The sequence below is a fragment of the Pelodiscus sinensis genome, chromosome 5, assembly GCF_049634645.1.
Source record: "Pelodiscus sinensis isolate JC-2024 chromosome 5, ASM4963464v1, whole genome shotgun sequence".
Taxonomy (NCBI): Eukaryota; Metazoa; Chordata; order Testudines; family Trionychidae; genus Pelodiscus; species Pelodiscus sinensis.
This window is the reverse complement of record NC_134715.1, coordinates 120937830-120955476: the sequence shown is the minus strand read 5'-3', so window position 1 is coordinate 120955476 and position 17647 is coordinate 120937830. Positions and strand designations below refer to the sequence as shown.

Genomic DNA, 17647 nt, shown 5'->3' with positions numbered 1-17647 from the left:
AGCCAGGGCTTTGCCAAGCTGAGACTTAAACCTCTAGGGATGGAGATTCCACCACCTCCCTAGATAACCCATTCCAGTACTTCACCACCTTCCTAGTGAAATAGTTTTTCCTAATATCCAACCTAGACCTCCCCCACTGTAATTTGAAATGATTGCTCCTTGTTCTGCTATCCATCAATACTGAGAACAGCTTCTCTCCATTCCTCTTTGGAACATCCATTCAGGAAGCTGAAGGCTGCTATCAAATCCCCCCTCACTCTTCTATTCTGCAGACTAAATAAGCCCAGATCCCTCAGCCTCTCCTCATAGGTCATGTGCTCAGGCCCCCTAATCATTTTTGTTGCCCTCCGCTGGACCCTTCCCAATGCATTTCTGTAAGGGGGGGGGGGGAAGAGAGGAGGAAACTGGACACAGTACTCCAGCTGTGGCCTCACCCGTGCAGAATGAAGGGGAATAATCACTTCTCTAGATCTGCTGGCAATGCTCCTCCTAATGCACTCTAAAATGCCATTAGCCTTCTTGGTTGCAAGGGCACACTGTTGACTCATATCCAGCTTCGCATCCACTGTAATCCTCAGGTCTTTTTCTGCCAAACTGCTACTTAGCCATTCGATCCCCAGCCTGTAACAGTTCTTGGGATTCTTCCGTCCCAGGTAGAGGACTCTGCACTTGTCCTTGTTGAACCTCATCAGATTTCTTTTGGCCCAATCCTCTAGTCTGCCTAGATCACAGTGGACCCTATCCCTGCCCTCCAATGTATCTACCTCTTCCCCTAGCTTAGTTTCACCTGCAAATTTGCTGAGTGCGCAATCCATTCCCTCATCCAGGTCATTAATAAAGATGTTGAACAAAACTGGCCCTAGAAACTATCCTTGAGGCACTCCGCTTGAAACCTACCGCCAACCTGATATTGAGCTATTGATCACTACCCATTGGGCCTGACAATCTAGCTAGCTTTCTATCTATCTTACAGTCTATTTATCCAATCCATATTTCCTTAATTTGCTGGCAAGAATATTGTGGGAGACCATATCAAAAGTCAAGGTAAATCACATCCATCAATTTCCCCATGTCCACAGAGCCAGTTACCTCATCATAGAAGCTAATCAGATTGGTCAGGCATGATTTGCCCTTGGTGAATCCATGTTGACTATTCCGGATCACTTTTCCCTCTTCTGGGTGATTCAAAATGGATTCGTTGAGGATCCCTCCATGATTTTCCCAGGGACTGAGGCAAGGCTGACTGGTCTGTAGTTCCCTAGATTATCCTTCTTCCCTTTTTTAAAGATGGACACTACATATTGCCTTTTTCCAATCATCTCTCCCAGTCTCCATGAGATTTCAAAGATAACGGACAAAGGCTATGCAATGACATTTGCCAATTCCCTCAGTACCCTAGGATGCATTAAATCCAGACCCATGGATTTGTGTATCTTTAGCTTTTCTGAATAGTTCTTAACCTGTTATTTCTCCACTTAGGGCTGCCCACATCCTCCCCATACTGTGTTGCCTAGTGCAGTAGTCTGGGGGTTGACCTCGTCTGTGAAGATGGAGGCAAAAAAAGAATTGAATACTTCAGCTTTTCCCACATCATCTGTCACTAGGTTATCCCCCTCATCCAGTAAGGGCCCCAACACCCTCTCTGATCACCCTCTTATTGCTAACATGCCTGCAGAAACCCTTCTTGTTACCCTTCACATTCCTTGCCAGCTGCAATTCTAATTGAGCTTTCGCCATCCTGATTACTCCCCTGCTTTCTAGAGCAATATATTTATACATCATCCCTAATCATCTGTCCAAGTTTACACTATAAGCTTCCTTTTTGTGTTTGGCTTACCGGGGACATCCTTGGTGTGCTTAATCTAGTCACTTACCATATTTGTTTTTCTTACTGCGCATCAGGATGGTTTCATCCTGTGCTTTTAATAAGGCTTCTTTAAAATACTGCCAGCTCTCCTGGACTCTTTTCCCCTTCATGTATGTTGCTTCTCTCCTTTCTTCCTTTTGTCAGGATCCTGAAATCGACCATCTCATGCTCACGGCTTCCCAGCTTACCACTCACATCTACTTCCTCTTCTAGTTCCTCCCTGTTTGTGAGCAGCAGGTCAAGCTGCACATGGTCCCTGGTTGGTTCCTTCAGCTACCAGGAAGTTATCCCCAACATTCTCCAAAAACTTCCTGGATTGTCTGTGTACTGCTGTATTGGTCTCCCAACAGATGTCAGGTTGATTAAAGTCCTCCATGAGAACGAGGGCCTGTTTTCAGAAAACTAAGAGGAGTTTCCAGACGAAAAAGTCTCATCTACCTCATCAAGCTGATCTGATGATCTTTTGCAGACACCAACCACAACATCACCCCTGTTGCTCCTGCCTCTAAACTTAACCCAAAGACTCTCAACAGATTTTTCTCCCTCTATATACTGAGCTCTGAACAATCATAATGCTCTTTTACATACAGTGCAATGCCTCCTCCTTTTGTCCCCTGCCTGTTCTTCCTGAACACTTTATACCCTTCCACAACAGTGCTCCAGTCATGCGAGTCATCCCACCAAGTCTCTATTATTCCAATCAAATCATAGTTCTTTGACTTTGCCAGGGCGTCTAATTCCTCCTGTTTGTTTCCCGGGCTTCTTACATTCATGTACAAACACCTTAGATAACTAGTTGATTGCCCTACCTGATTTAGGGGTCCTCCTTTGTTGCTTCTTCCTCCTGGTGTTTCTTCCCAGTATCCCACTTTTCCATTTACCTCAGAGCTTAGGGAACCGTCCCTCAACAAACCTAGTTTAAAGCCCTCCTCACTAGGTTTGCAAGCCTGCCCACAAAGATGCTCTTTCCTCTCTTGATTAGGTGAATAATCCCATCTCTTCTTAGCAATCCTTGTGCCTGGAACAGAGTCCCATGGTTGAAGAAACCAAACCAAAACCCTCTCTTCAACACCACCTGTACAACCACGCATTTACTTCCAGGATTCAGTGATCCCTACCTGGACCCAACAGGGAGGATGGATGAGAACACCATTTGCACTTCAAATTCCTTGATCCTTCTTCCCAATGCTACATAATCTGAAGTGACCAGCTCAAGGTCATTCTTGGCTGTATCATTAGTTCCTACACAGAGAAGCTGGAAGGGGTAGCAATCCGAAGGCTTGATCAATTTTGGAAGACTCTCGGTCATATCCTGAATTCTAGCTCCTGGTAAGCAGCACACTTCTTGAGATTGCAAGTCTGGATGGCAGATGGTTGACTTTACAGGATCTGTTACATTGTGTGCACAATGTTTATCGGAAGACTGGCGAGCAGTGCAAGATCCATGCTTCCAGGCAGAGACAGCAGGCACAATGCTTACAGAGGCAGTTAAAAACACCACAAAATGTAGTTGCAAGCCCTTGCAATTATGGAATGAAAAAAATGATCACATGATGTGATACCACTCTATTATGCACCATCATCCATTCCCAGAATTTCTGGCAGGAGAAAGTAGAGATTTGCAAAGTAGGATAGCTACCCACAAACAGTGCAGTGTTTTATCTATGCTAGAGCACAGCTGTGTAGGCATTCTACTGATACCAGGAACATTGTGTGAATATGCACATGCAATCACAGCAGCTTATGATGATGTAACTTAATTTGACTTAGCTTTGTAGTGTAGACATGGCCATAATAATATGAATATAGTACCTAAATTCTCTAGTGTTGAAGACATTGGCTCATAATATTTTCTTTATAAAATGGGCTTTCCCCCCAATATACCTATATAAACAAGTACATTAAAAGAATATTAAGGTTGCAAAGGAGCACAATACCGGCCCACAGCAGAGCACAGTCCTGGAGCCTCCACCTCCAACTGCCTCCAATGCTCTGCAGTGCACTCAGCTTGACTGCTCCCAAACTGCTCAGCTCTGCCAACTTTTCAGGAAAGGCTGAATGTGGTATGCCCAGCCATTGACCTACAAATGAACCCCAAATGGTCCCCAAGCAAGCAGGGGCACTACCAGCAAGGGCACCATGTGCAAAGCTAGCACAAGCTCTACCGTAATCACTCAGTGTACCGAGCAGTTTCCATGGGCATCTACAGTATGCCATGGGGTCTAGTCATTTGCAGAGGGCCAGATGCACTGATCGCAAAGGTGCCCTTAGAGGACTTTCCTCTTCTTACACTCATCTGGAATTCCAGGATCAATCACTGATTTGCAAAATAGCTGTCCTGGGTCAAGAAGGGGCTGCTTTGGGGCATCTTTCCTCTTGAAATGGCTACAGTCCAAAGTAGGTGATGAAACCAGGAAACTGAAAATTTCCCAGGCACAGGGCTGAGGCTAGGAAGGAAAATACACAGAGCTCCATTCATCTCGGCTAGACTTACTTACCTTGCTCGCAAGTCCTAATCTCCTGTTCTCTCACCCGCCTGCCTTCTCCCACCTTAGGATTCACCACATGTCCTTCAGGGAACATGGTAGACCACTTGTGAGGCAGCAGAAACTTCTACATATAACAAAAATAGGGGGTAGACCAACAATTCCCACCATATCCCTTTCTGAGGCAGTGAGCTTGGAAGTGGGGACTGTGAGGCAAGAGCCCCACTCATCAGCAAAGTCTTCATTTACAGCACATAATTGGCTAATTGGTGACATGTGCATGTTCAAATAATGTTATTGGTATGTACAATGTTAACAAATGGTGGAGCGCAAGCAAAGTCTATTAAAAATGTATGCAACTTTTTTTAAGCTTGTTCACTATCTTTTCATACATCTTTGTGACCCACTTTCGGGACATGACCCATGAGCTGAGAAACAAGGCTTTAAATGGTAAAATGAGGTATACTCTTTCTCTGGGAACAGTGTGCCTAAAATTTTTGTGGGAATCCAATGATCAAAGACTGGATACACTGGGTAAACGTATGTGTGTTATAGTCAGGCAGATTATAAAATGGAGTATCTCATGGGTTTCATTTTGTGTGACCATAAGAAGCAGGGAGGGGAGCTTCCCCACCAAAGCCAATGTTGCACTCATTCCTCAGCTTTGAACCCCACAAACATTGTGCACACAGCCCCCTAGAAAATGCACACCACCCAAAGATTGCATATTCCCCTTCATAGGTGTGCACCACCCTCTGGAATCTTTGCACACACCACAGAGTTATGCACCCAACACTCATGGACCTTTTCCCACCCAAATGTTAATAAAACCCCTCTGTTCCATTCTGTTTGGGTTTTTCTGTTTGGTTCATTCATTGTTGGTCTGTTGTTCGTTCGGTTCTGTCGTGTATGTGTACCTGTATGGTTTGTCTATTCTGTCCTATCTGCGTCTATGTATGTATGAATTAGTGAGATTGGTTGAGTAATATCATAATTGTGAATATATTAGTGTGGGCTCAACTGTATAGCTATCCCGTGGGCCACCGGCATGTGGAGAAGGCCCATGTTTGGGAGTTGAGGCCAGGGATAGTGACAGTTGGACTTTGTGTCACCACCACCACCATCCTTTTGGATCATGTGCATGTACCAAAGGGTTATTTGCCTCTGAATCCAGTGGAGAGCTACAGGCCAAGAGATCAAGGATTCCTAGACAATCCTGTGTTGGAAAGGTCTGGATACCAGTTTTGAGAGATCTCCTCACTTATCCTCCGCCAAGGCTTGAAACAGTCGTGGTGTAGTAGGTCTGCAGCCATTGCTCACAATCAACCATTTTGTAATGTATATTCCTATTTGTCTGAGGGATTTTCTGTCTTCTTAGGTTAGGGTGGGTTTGTATTTCTGGTTTGTCATTTTCTGTGTATGCTGTTTCTCAATTCTGACAATATATGCTTTGGCCCTAAATTTAATATATGAAGATATACCATCTCATAGAACTGGAAGGGACCTTGAGAGATCATCAAGTCCAGTCGCCTGTCCTCATGGCAGGACCAAGTACCATCCTTGATAGATTTGCCCCAGATCCCTAAATGGCCCCCCTCAAGGATTAAACTCACAATGCTGGGTTTAGCAGGCCAATGCTCAAACCACTGAGCTATCCGAAATGGTCCCCAAGCAAGCAGGGGCACTGCCTGTTTGTTACTGGAAAAAGGAATCACTGGTGATAGATATGGATTTATCAGGCATTCCTCCCTTCTGAATCCAGGAACATTTAACAGCTTATTAGTCAGAGTGAGCCTAGTTTAGTCTTAATCAGGTTCAAATTAAACGTTGCAGCGTTCCCTGTGCAACACATGGTTCAAGGGGGAGGGCAGCTGGTATAACCAAACATCTAAAGTAGTACCCAAATGCTAAGTATCTGCTGAACCGAATCACTATTTAGAGGCTGGTTTCAATATATTAAACACCTAGGTACCTTCTATATTACATACTATTACTACTGTCATCAATATTGTATGCCGTAGGGCAATGGTTACCAACCAGTAGATCAGGATCTACTGGTAGATGTGGGAGCCTCTGACAGGTGATCCTGACTGGTTTGGCCAAGAAGCTATTACACACTGGCATTTCAGTTGCCACTCCACCCACTGTCATGCTGCTCCTGGCCTTTGCCTTGGAACTGCCCCCTGGGAGCCTCCTGCTTGCTGTGCAGAGTGTGAGGGGGAAGCACTGATGTCAGGGTGTCCCTCCTCTCCCCACTTCTGTACCCTATCTCCACAGAAAGAAGGGGATGGAGGGAACTTTGCAATGCAAATCTCTGACACTCACACATGATGTGTCTGTCATCTCACAAACACATACTGTCCCTCACTCTCCTCTCCCAACTTAACACATATGTGGGCTGTTGTTGTTACTTCTTTTACTGCTTGCAAAGGGAGTTACTTTTGGGTTTTGACTGGTTTGTGCATTTAATCGTTTTCATTTCTCTCTTATGCTTAAATTTAATTAGTTGAGTAGTGAGTTCTAAAATTCCTAACCTGTTGTTGCTGGAGTAATTATCCCAATGGTAATTGCTGCTCCTGGAAGTGGCTGGCTTGTCCCTGCAGCCCCTGAGAAAGGCAGAGCAGGGAGTCTCCACATGCTGTTCTTGCCTGCAGACACCACTCCTGCAGCTCCCATTGATCAGTAATACGGAACCGTGGCCAGTAGAAGCTGTGGGCTCAGTGACTGTGGATGAGGGACAGCATATGGTGCCATGGAGCCACTGCTATACATGCCAGATGCTTTCAGGAATTGTGCAGGGCCAGGGCAGGAGTAATCCTGCCTTAACCCCACTGCTCCGCCACCAGGAAGCCATCTGAGTTAAATGGTGCCCAGCCACAGCCTGCTTCCTTAATCCCTGTCCCAGGCCTGAACTCTCTCCTGCACCCAACCAGTTCCCCTGCACCTTAGAGTTTGCTCCTTGAACCTCCTCCTGGATCCCAATCACCTGCCTGGAGCCCTACCCACACTGAACTATTTTTGGACCAAGACTAGAGGCTGCACCCTAACCTCCTACCCCAGCCTGGTGAAAATGAATGAGGTTGGGGGAGGAAAGGGGGTGAAGTGATCAGGGTGAGGCCTTTGAGAAGGGGTGAAGCAGGGGTGGGGCCTCAGAGAAGGGGCAAGAAGGAAATGGGGCAAGGGTGTTTGGGTTTGAGGTAGATCTTACATTGCTCTTACATTGAAAAAGTGAGCTTGTGGTTAAAAAGGTTGGAGACCACTGCCATCAGCTTTTCACTTTCCAAGAACCTGTATCCCCATATATTATTTGTTCTGTACCTATTAGCTTATATTTCACTTTGTAAAATCTTATTATATATTTTAGAAATATATAGTCATTCATCTGTCTGTGAGTCCATTTGTTCAAGTACTGCTCCTAAATTGTAAAAGCTAAGATCACCAAATTTGGTACGCAACTTCCTCTTATTATAACTTAAAGCAAGATAAAGGTTTGATTGTGCCAAGACAATAGCGTGTGCTTGGAATTCAACTGTTTCTCATAAAATGGAAAGGGAGGACTGTGGTAGGAGGGAGTTATGCAATGGAATGCCCACAGGGCATTCCCAGCCCCACCCAAAGCCATCATTTACAGGAAGTTAAACAGGAAGGGAGTTAAGGACGTGAGCGATACCGGAAAAGTCTTCTAGTCTTTTATAAAAAAAAAAAAAAGTTTTTTCTGCCCCCAAAGATGTAATATATATTATATCAGCAGCAAATTTCCTCATTTTGGTACAATAGGAATAGGGCATTAAGATCCTAACTTTGCTTTAAAATCAAGTTGAAATAATGCCAACTAAATCCATTAAAATGATCACCTGATGTCTGTATCCAGAGGTGAAGATGAATATAACCAAAAAGTTGGTCTCATATCAAAGTAGCGAGGCTCTCTCAGACAGGGAACTATCCAATACCTATCAAAATCATTAGGAACTTTTCCATTGAGTTCAACAGCTGTTGAGACAGGCTTCTAATGCATGACAGTTACATATTAATGAAAGTGATAAACATATTACAGCCACTGCAAAGAAAGAAAGTGGCAGCTGCTATTCTGGATTACTTAGGGAAGTAACGAGATGCAACATCCATTTCAAAATCAGGATTTTATTGAAGTAGGAAATTGATGAAATATATGATGTCGTTTAGAAACTTGGTGTATCGTGGCTTCAGCGAAGGACAGAATTCCATCTCTCTCTTTTTTAAGAAGAATCGTATTAAAAATTACTTTAAATGTATATGATATTTTCATTGTACCTTTAATTCCAAGAGCCTACTTCTAAAAATAAGTGTATACGTACAGATAGTAGTTGCCATTAAAGAGTCAGTATTTACCAACAGTAACTATGAAACAGTACTGAAGAAACCCCTATATGTTTCTCTTCCTAGAATAGGAAATAACTGTGGTATCTAAGGGTGTGTCTAGACTACTGAGTTTTGTCGACAAAAGTGGACTTTTGTCAACAAAACTATACCAGCGTCTACACTACCGCTGAGTTCTGTCGACATAACGTCGACAGAACTCAGCAGTTTTGTCGATGCTGGTATACCTCATTTTACGAGGCATAACACCTTCTGTCGACAGAAGGTGTTATTGCCTGTAGGGTTGCGTCTAGACTACAGGGTTCTGTCGACAAAGCAGCTTGCTTTGTCGACAGAACTCAATGTGTCTGGACGCTCTTTGTCGACAGAAGTTTTGTCGACAGATACTGTCGACAAAACTTCTGTCGACAAATCCCGGTAGTCTAGACGTACCCTAAGAATACACCTACATAGCAGCATTATATCAGAATAACTAACTAACGTTATTCCGAAATAACATAATGCAGGTCTACACTACAAGCCTTTATTTGAAAATAACGTCAAGCTGGTCGACTTCTTACTCAGAGTCATGGTAACTCTCATGAAGAGTGTTCCTTTGACTTTGTGCTGTGTAGACAGTACCTGAAGCCAAGTTAAGCTATTTCGACTTAAGCAATTTAATTGACGTAGCTGAAGTTGCATAGCTTAATTCGACATTAGCCCTGTTGTGCAGACATACCTTTAGTCATCACTATAAAGCACTTTCCCCCAGATCTGAAGAAAAGCTCAGTGTAGTTTAAAAGCTTATCGCTTTCACCAGTAAAAGTTGGTTCAGTAAAAAAAATATATATATATATATTACCCATCCACTTTGTCGAATACCCTGTAACCAACACAACTACACCACCATCACTGCAAATATCACTATACAGTAACTTTAGATGCATTTTTATGCATTTTAATGGCTACCTATATATAAAAATAATTTCACCCAGAACTGTAAGAATATATCTATTGTAGTGGAAGGTGATAACCATTTAACAGCCACTTTGTATATATGAATTATCAATATGTTATTTTCCAGTTGGAATATGCACTCTTACAAAACACAAAAAGATGCTATAGATCTTCAATGACTCCAATTATACTACGATAATAAATGTTTTCACACTGAAGCAATTATAAAACTAAGCCAACAGATGAAAGTAAAGTAAAGCACATATATTATATGTATATAGGGACCCAAAATTATTCTCATTTCATGATTAAACATAAAAATTACAAAGCCATAGAAGGCTGCACACTATGAGCTACTGGGTGAACCCTTCTGAAGTATGCACTAGTTTGGATGCAATAATATCAAGGAACCAATACTGCATACTAACAATTCTCAACTACTGTCACCATCTTTCAACCTCTCTCACTAATCAATAAATGGCTAGGATTAGATGCCAACAATATGTAATTTCCTACAGTATATTGGCACCTTTCCACCATTATTCGAACCAGGCAATAGCATGGATATAGCATTAACATCACAGGTTGCAATGATGGGTCCTCAATTGTGGAACAACCTGAGAAACAAAATTAAAATGAGCCCTAATCTAACTCTTTTCAAAGTCCAGTTAAAAAAAAAAAATCAAATAATTGATCAGAGACTATTAAGCAATAACAGATTATGAAAAATCAAAGTGAAGTTAAGAAAGAAGTAATCAGATGCAGAAATAGAAAAATAATCCCAACACAATTTTAAGCAGCCTAATTCTAGGAAGCTATAAGTAGACCATTTAAAATGTTATGCTTTTCTTAATTTGTATATCCACCAGCTAAACGCTATAATGGCCTCAATGACTTAGGGTATGTCTAGACTACAGGGTTTTGTCGACAGAAGGTTTGTTGACAGATACTGTCGACAAAGAGCCTCTAGACTACATCCAGTTCTGTCGACAAAGCAAGCCGCTTTGTCGACATAACAGTGTGGACGCAAAGGACAGTGTAGATGCAATAATGTCTTCTACCAACAGAACTCTGTTGATAAAAAGGCGTTATTCCTCGTAGAATGAGGTTTACAGACGTCGACAAAACTGCTGAGTTTTGTCGACATTATGTCGACATAACTCAAAGGCAGTGTGGACGCAGGTATAGTTTTGTCGACAAAAGTGGACTTTTGTCGACAAAACCCTGTAGTCTAGACACACCCATAGATAGATACAAATACATACAAAAAAAAAATCTATGGGCACTGTAAAACAATAATTTTCTATATAGTTGTTGATTTGGCTCTATTAGTGAGGACTAAGCAGTATTCTTTTTTAAAATCACACAGGTAGCACACAACATTTTCCACACAACATATTGTTAGCAATTAGCATGTCTCTAATTTATCTTCTGTCTCTGAAAAAAAATATATAAAAAACAACAAATCCATATACCTAACTTTAAAAGTAATAAGACACATAAGATGTTTTGAACAAATTAAAATCTAAGTTCTCACCTGATAATATTCCTGAGTAGACATCTGTACTCAGGCAGAAAACAGCAGGGAAGAAAAAAATGTGATTAATTGCAGAAGCAACAGTTCAAAAGTGAAGCTCACCAAATCTCTGAATTGGGATACAGACAAGGAATACAAAGAACTGAGCACAACAAACAAGGAGATGAATATCTAGCCTATGAAGGGCCTACGCACATTACAAACATATACTGTGCCAGTCAATGCAACATTTACCTGATCACGTATAATAAAGATGTTCAAGAAGTGTCAGATAATTGTAACGCACAAATCTTCTGCAGCAGCCTCTCCCCTCTAAGCCAAGGAAGTATAAAGGCACAAGTGTTGTATGCTCACAAATTTCTATGGAAAAGAACTTCTGGGTATCCTATAAGTAGACTCCTGCAAATCCATGGATAGATTCTTTATATCCACAGGTATCCACATCCATGACAGTGGATATCGACGACTCACTTTTGCAGATATGGATGTGAATACAAATTTTGTACCTAGAACCGTGAAAAATCTGTAGATATGTATGTGGATACAGATTTTGAATCTATGCAGGGCACTACCTATAAGCTTCTTTAATGCATTGGTATGGCATATGGTCCATTACATGGCTAAATGGCCCTCATATGATAATGTTATTTTTCTATATTTATAAAGTTCTATAGGTTATTCAACAATTTATTCAAACATTCAATAGTCTATTCAGTAATGCATACATGCATTCAGTAAGACTATAACTCCTTTTACAGACTCAACACTCTGTAGTGATAACTAACTTAGATGCTTGTCCTCTTATAGTCCACTGAGTGGAACCTTAGTAAATAGGTTTCTGATGTTAAGGTGAAGCTGTCTTATTTACATACAAAATTCTGGCAGGCTTACTACATTTCTTTTCGCTGTCCCAAACCAGGCAGGAAGAAAGGATGTGAAAAGGGCACTTACACTAAAAATCCTATATAATTGTTTCTTCTTGGACATAAAACTTCCACAATGGTCTTCTTTAATCAGGTAGAGACAACTAAAACTGACTGCATTTTCAGCAAACTGATAAAATTTGTACTTCTAATTCTATATTGCAGTTGAGAGGTTCAGACAATCTTGTAGAAAAATTAGGCTTGTGAATCTTATTGCAGGAGCACATATATTATGTAAACGTGACTACTTCAGCTGTACCTCTAGTGCAGAGATAAACAAACTTGCATTCTTTAAGGCATAGTCTAAGATACTATCAAAATGTCTGGATACTATAAAGGAAAGAACCATTATTCCTGACTCAAGTGTATCAGTTGTTCCAGTCACAAAGCCAAGCAGATTAAGTCAGAACTTCTCCAAAATAGTCACTAAGGGTATGTCTGTACTGCGTCTATACAAGCCGCCAATTATTTCCAAATATTTTTTGAAATCACAGGTGCACTATTTTGCCATCCCGATAAACCTCGTTGCACAAGGGATAAGAGATGGCTCAAAATAGTGCGTTATTTTGAAATTTGGTGCTGTGTAGACACACCAAATTTCAAAATAGATTCAAGGTGAGATATGCAATTTGCATAGCAGAAATTGTGTATCTTATTTAGAGTTTAAGGTGCTGAGCAGACACTCTAGGATGGAGAGATTCCTATTATTTACATTAATAAAGAGGAATTGTATTGATAGTTTTCTTTAGATGTAGGTAGTTTCTTCACTAGTATCTACCTCTTGGAATGTGTGTCATCCATCAAATGACAGCAAAAGACACACACAAACAAGAGTCTATAGAGAGGTGTAAAAATATGCCCTACTGAGAAAACACTCCTTTTTCCAATGAACTGATTAGAAAAGTCCAAAATTTCACAAAAAGTTTTTCCTAAAGGAAAAGAGGACCCACCCTTCGTTCCTCTTTGGGGCTGGATTATGGTAATTTGGGGGGGGCGGGCAAAAAAGGCTTTAGAGAAACTCACCCAATTAACTTTTGAGATTCTGATTCTAAAACAATCTTTACTTTCTGCAATGTAACTTCCAAAGGGATGAAATAGTCTGCCAAATAAAACTTTTCCTCTCATTATTAAGGGGAGCACTAAGGATACAAGAAATGTTTCTGGAGACAATTTTGAACAGATGCTGTAGCACTGGAAAAAAAGTAAATGGGTTTTTCCTTACAATTTTTTTGTGAAAACATCATTTTTGGGGTGAATGCCATGTGATCACTTTTCACTTACCAGAAATTCCCTTATCCTCTTTCCTTTCTTACTTCACATTAATAGAGATCTTTGTTCTTGCTCTCCATTTCTGTTTCTTGTAGAGGCCTGATGAATGACACACTAACTGCAGAATAGTAAACCCATCTCACTTAGGTTCAGGATATGGATAACCAAAACTCTCTATATAACGACTGATATAACTGCCGATTCCTTCTTCCCTCACTCCAGCAGAGGAAGAGCAGATAAAGTGATAATTCAGAAAATGATCAGGCATTGAAAAGGATTAGAATAATGTTTTGTTATACTGTCAGCTCCCTTCTTTGTTTTTCTGCCCTACTGCAGTATTAGTAGAAAACAGCAAGTATAAACCCGTACAATATAAAACAGAAAAGCCACACACAAGAAACCTTCATGTTATGTGGTCTCTTAAAAGGAAGCAATAAGTAAATTAGTGAAATTATGTAAGAAGGGAAGATAGTACACACAGCTAAGTGATGGTGTTTGTCCAAGTCACTCAACAGGCCAATGACTGAGCCAGGAAAGGAACTCTTAGTCTCCTGAATCCAGTATATTGCTCTGTTTACTAAGTCATATTGTATCCTATTCTTGTCATATGCTAAATATGCACACCGTGTTGTAAATATAAATATAGTATATATTGCTTTGTTCAGAGTATAATGAAATACGTATTGAAAGTAGAACTGATTATATATGTCAACTTATTTGAGTACAATATGTATTTGAAATTAATTTACTCATGGCTCAAACAATAAATTACTACATAGTACGATCAACTTTTATATAAATAAAATGTATGTCTAAAATAAATTAATAGAAATAATTAAACTAAAAATAAATAATTTAACTATAGCACTATATCACCTGCTTTTTTCACTCCCACTCAAAAAACAAACCCAGCACATCACCAAAAATCATATACACACCTACACCTTATAAGCTGAAAAGAACTGGTCGCTAAAAATAAAAAACACACAGAGTACAACACAACAAATGGTATTTCTTAAATGGTTTTGTGGAATGGCAATTACGGTGTTAAATTTTAATTTTGTATTGGAATACACAGGTTCAGCAAAGTAACTCTGAGCATTGATCTAAACAACCTTCCAATCTAAGGAGTTCAGTTTCATGAGTCTTCACTGAAGTCTCTTTCATTGAGATAATGCAAAGTTTCTAATCAAAGGTTTCATAACAGATACCAGGAGCTGGGAAGGGAAAGAGCAAGAAGATGTCTTGACATAGAAGAGGAAGAAAAAGCCACAATAAAACATTTAAGATGCTTATAAGGTTTGTTATTGACAAAATCCAGGATGGACTATGATGAACTACAGTTCTACTGTGTACTTTAACAAGTCTTATCTTCCACCAGTACATTAAAATGTACATATATTTTTTAAAAAGTATTATTTGTAATAGTAGTAGTGTTTTCTCCAAACTTTATCACAATAGATTAACAATTAAAAGAAATGTGTAATGTAATTCATAAGGTCTTTCCCTTAAACATCTCCTTACTGTGACTTTTACAGTAACACCATTTATCCATAATGGAAATTAAGTGTGGCCTATTCCTTTCTTTTCTCTCTCTACATATTCCACACAGCTAATCAGTAGCCTCTCTCTGACCCATTCCTTCAAGAGTCTAAATGATCATCAACTTTTCTCCAAACAATTATGCATTAATTCTTGTCCATATCACCCTATGAAATGATCTGCCTCATCCACTGAATCACTTTTGTAAAAAATGTAAGATAGCATCTTAACTTCTCAGCTGAAGCAGGAGTAGAAACATGGTCAGTCTATTAGGCTACAGTTTTCCCACAACAAAGATTGGTCAGAATATTACATTTCTGGTTTTATTTAAATGTTCTCTACATAGGCCATTTTCCATTTGATATGGTCAAATATTAGAAAACAATAAAAAAATATTTATACAAACATCATATTCATGTTTAAATATGGGAAAACCGCGTAAAGCTTTTTTCATACTATGAAGAAAAATGATTTATTAGAGAATAACTAAAAAAAATGAATAGAATGCATAGAATGGCAGGCTTTCCCATGTTGTTATTTGGTGAAGAAAAAAAAAATCTATGCAAAGTTTTTTGCTTTGATTTTGTTGGAGCAGGAAAATTCTTTATTATTATAATAAACATATACAAGATTGTTCTCAGAAGTGAATGAAATCACTTACAAAAATTGGCTGGGGATCATTCAGAACCAACAAGAAAGATCCATTTCTAAAATTATTATGACAATATACTACAACAGAATGTTTACCTCAATCCTGCCCCTCCTTAAAAGCCTCTTCAATGTTAATTCCCACTCTAGGGCTACAGGTCTTCTGCTAAAATTTTTTCTAGATTCTGTAATCCTTTTCTCTTTAATCTCCAGTCTATGAAGAGAGATGATGAGATCCACATATGCATAGCAAGTGAGGATTTAAGTAACTTTACATCTCACCATAGTTACCACATTTGATTTAAACAGGACATTGAATCATTTTGTCATTTAAGATTTTATGTGTGTATGTCTTGATATGTTCAACGAGCATGCAATTTTACAAGCAAATTGTTTTATGTGGTTAATGGGCAAACTACATTTCAATACATCAGTAGATGTGACATTAAGATTCATCATTCATCTCTGCAGGTTATTTCTGGAGGGGAATAGAGCATTTGCCAGGTTCATTGGTGGCTAAAGGTTTAAATGTGTTACTATTAATTTTGTTTAAAAGATTTTTCCCACTACTACCATTTCATGAATATTTCTAAAACAATTCCTTGACGTTTTCATTAGTCTGTCAAAACTGTTCTATTGGACTTTTTTGTTTCTCATGGTAACCAATTTTATTTGACTTAACAGAAGCTGTTCAAATATTTAAAGGCACTCCGAGATGGCAGGAGTTTATCTAGGAGCATACATGTTGTGTCACATATATTCCTTTCCTCGCTCTTATTTTTATTTTTTTCTCCAGAAATAGTAACAACCAAACAGGACACTAACTGGACATATTGTACCAGGAACCTGTTCACTTAATCTGTTTATGGTAAAATTCAAGTTATAATAGGCACGTTTAGAAATTACAAGCTCGGTCGTTAAAACAGATGCCTGTGACGTTCCTTCATATGTACTGTATCCCTCTGCCAATACTACCATCAAGCGCAAGGCAAGAACTAAAGTATAAACATCTGCAACACCTCTCTGTTTTGTTAACATTCTTTCACACATTTTACTGCTAACTCCGAAAAAGGAGGATCGACGGTATAAAAAAAACTGAAATTGGAAACATCTGTGAGATAGCTACGGAAAACGGAATGAAACATGAATAAACAAAAACATGGCGAAAGTGGCCTGGGGTTGTTACACTGTCAGATCATTTTTCCAAGCCCAACATCAAGGCTTTTGTTACAACCAAAGCGGTCATTTGCATGGAGAACCAACAGGGTTTCTTCTTCTTCAGCGTTTCCTAGATCGTAACACACACTCGCTCTCTTCCATACACACACAGGCAAATCTTCCCCGTTGCAAACAAACAATACAGCTAACCACACACATTTTCGCAACTGCGGAATCTACAGATTACAAACGACACTCCGCATACTTCATAGTTTGGTGCTGAGATGTAATTTAGCAATAAAATAACAGACAAACCTTTGGAGCGCTGCCCCAGCCGGAGTTCCTCTCTCCCTCTGCTCTGCTGTTACTGACAAGATCAGGCTGAGATTAACAAGTCCATACTACTGAACACTCTTACTCCTCAGGTTATTCCATGCACTTCGTGTGCTTTAAATAATATCAAACTTCTCAGAAAGTTTAAAAAATAGTGAATTAGAAACAGAGCACAGAAATAAGAAAGCAGAAAACACTGTACGGGCAATTATTACAGCAGCACGGAGGGCACTGCTTTATAGTTTAGGTTGTGTCAGCACTTCCATTCTAAACCCCCATTTTCGGGGGGAGGGGAGAGGAGGCTGTTATAATTCAAGCCAACAAAAATTGCTCCTAGCTAAATCAGGTGATATTATTTCTTTTTAATATTTAAAAAAATCCATTTAGTGACTATTCAAAAGTTTTAGGGGCACAAAAGTACACCCATTTTAGCAGCTTTGGAAGCTTTATTTTCACTTTTCCAATATAAATAAAACATTAAACATTCCTTTTTAAAAATAAAATTTCACAGACCTTTGCTCTACAATGAGAGTCTGGTCCTTCACTTTTTATAAAAACACATTAATAAATATTAATATCTGAAAACTGTCTG

At 39.7% G+C, this 17647-nt stretch overlaps 1 protein-coding gene across 4 annotated transcripts in view; it reads right to left on the bottom strand.

Annotated features, from left to right (window-relative positions):
* CTBP1 (C-terminal binding protein 1) overlaps positions 1 to 17319 on the bottom strand; it is a 378668-nt gene extending 361349 nt beyond the window's left edge. Inside the window, exon 1 of one of the 4 annotated variants that reach the window (XR_012904426.1) lies at positions 17038 to 17319. The gene's annotated coding sequence lies outside the window, so the exon portion shown is untranslated. The remainder of the gene's footprint in view (positions 1 to 17037) is intronic. The other 3 variants (XM_075930923.1, XM_075930921.1, XM_075930924.1) reach the window with 3 other exon arrangements.
* Between the last annotated feature and the right edge of the window lie 328 nt (positions 17320 to 17647).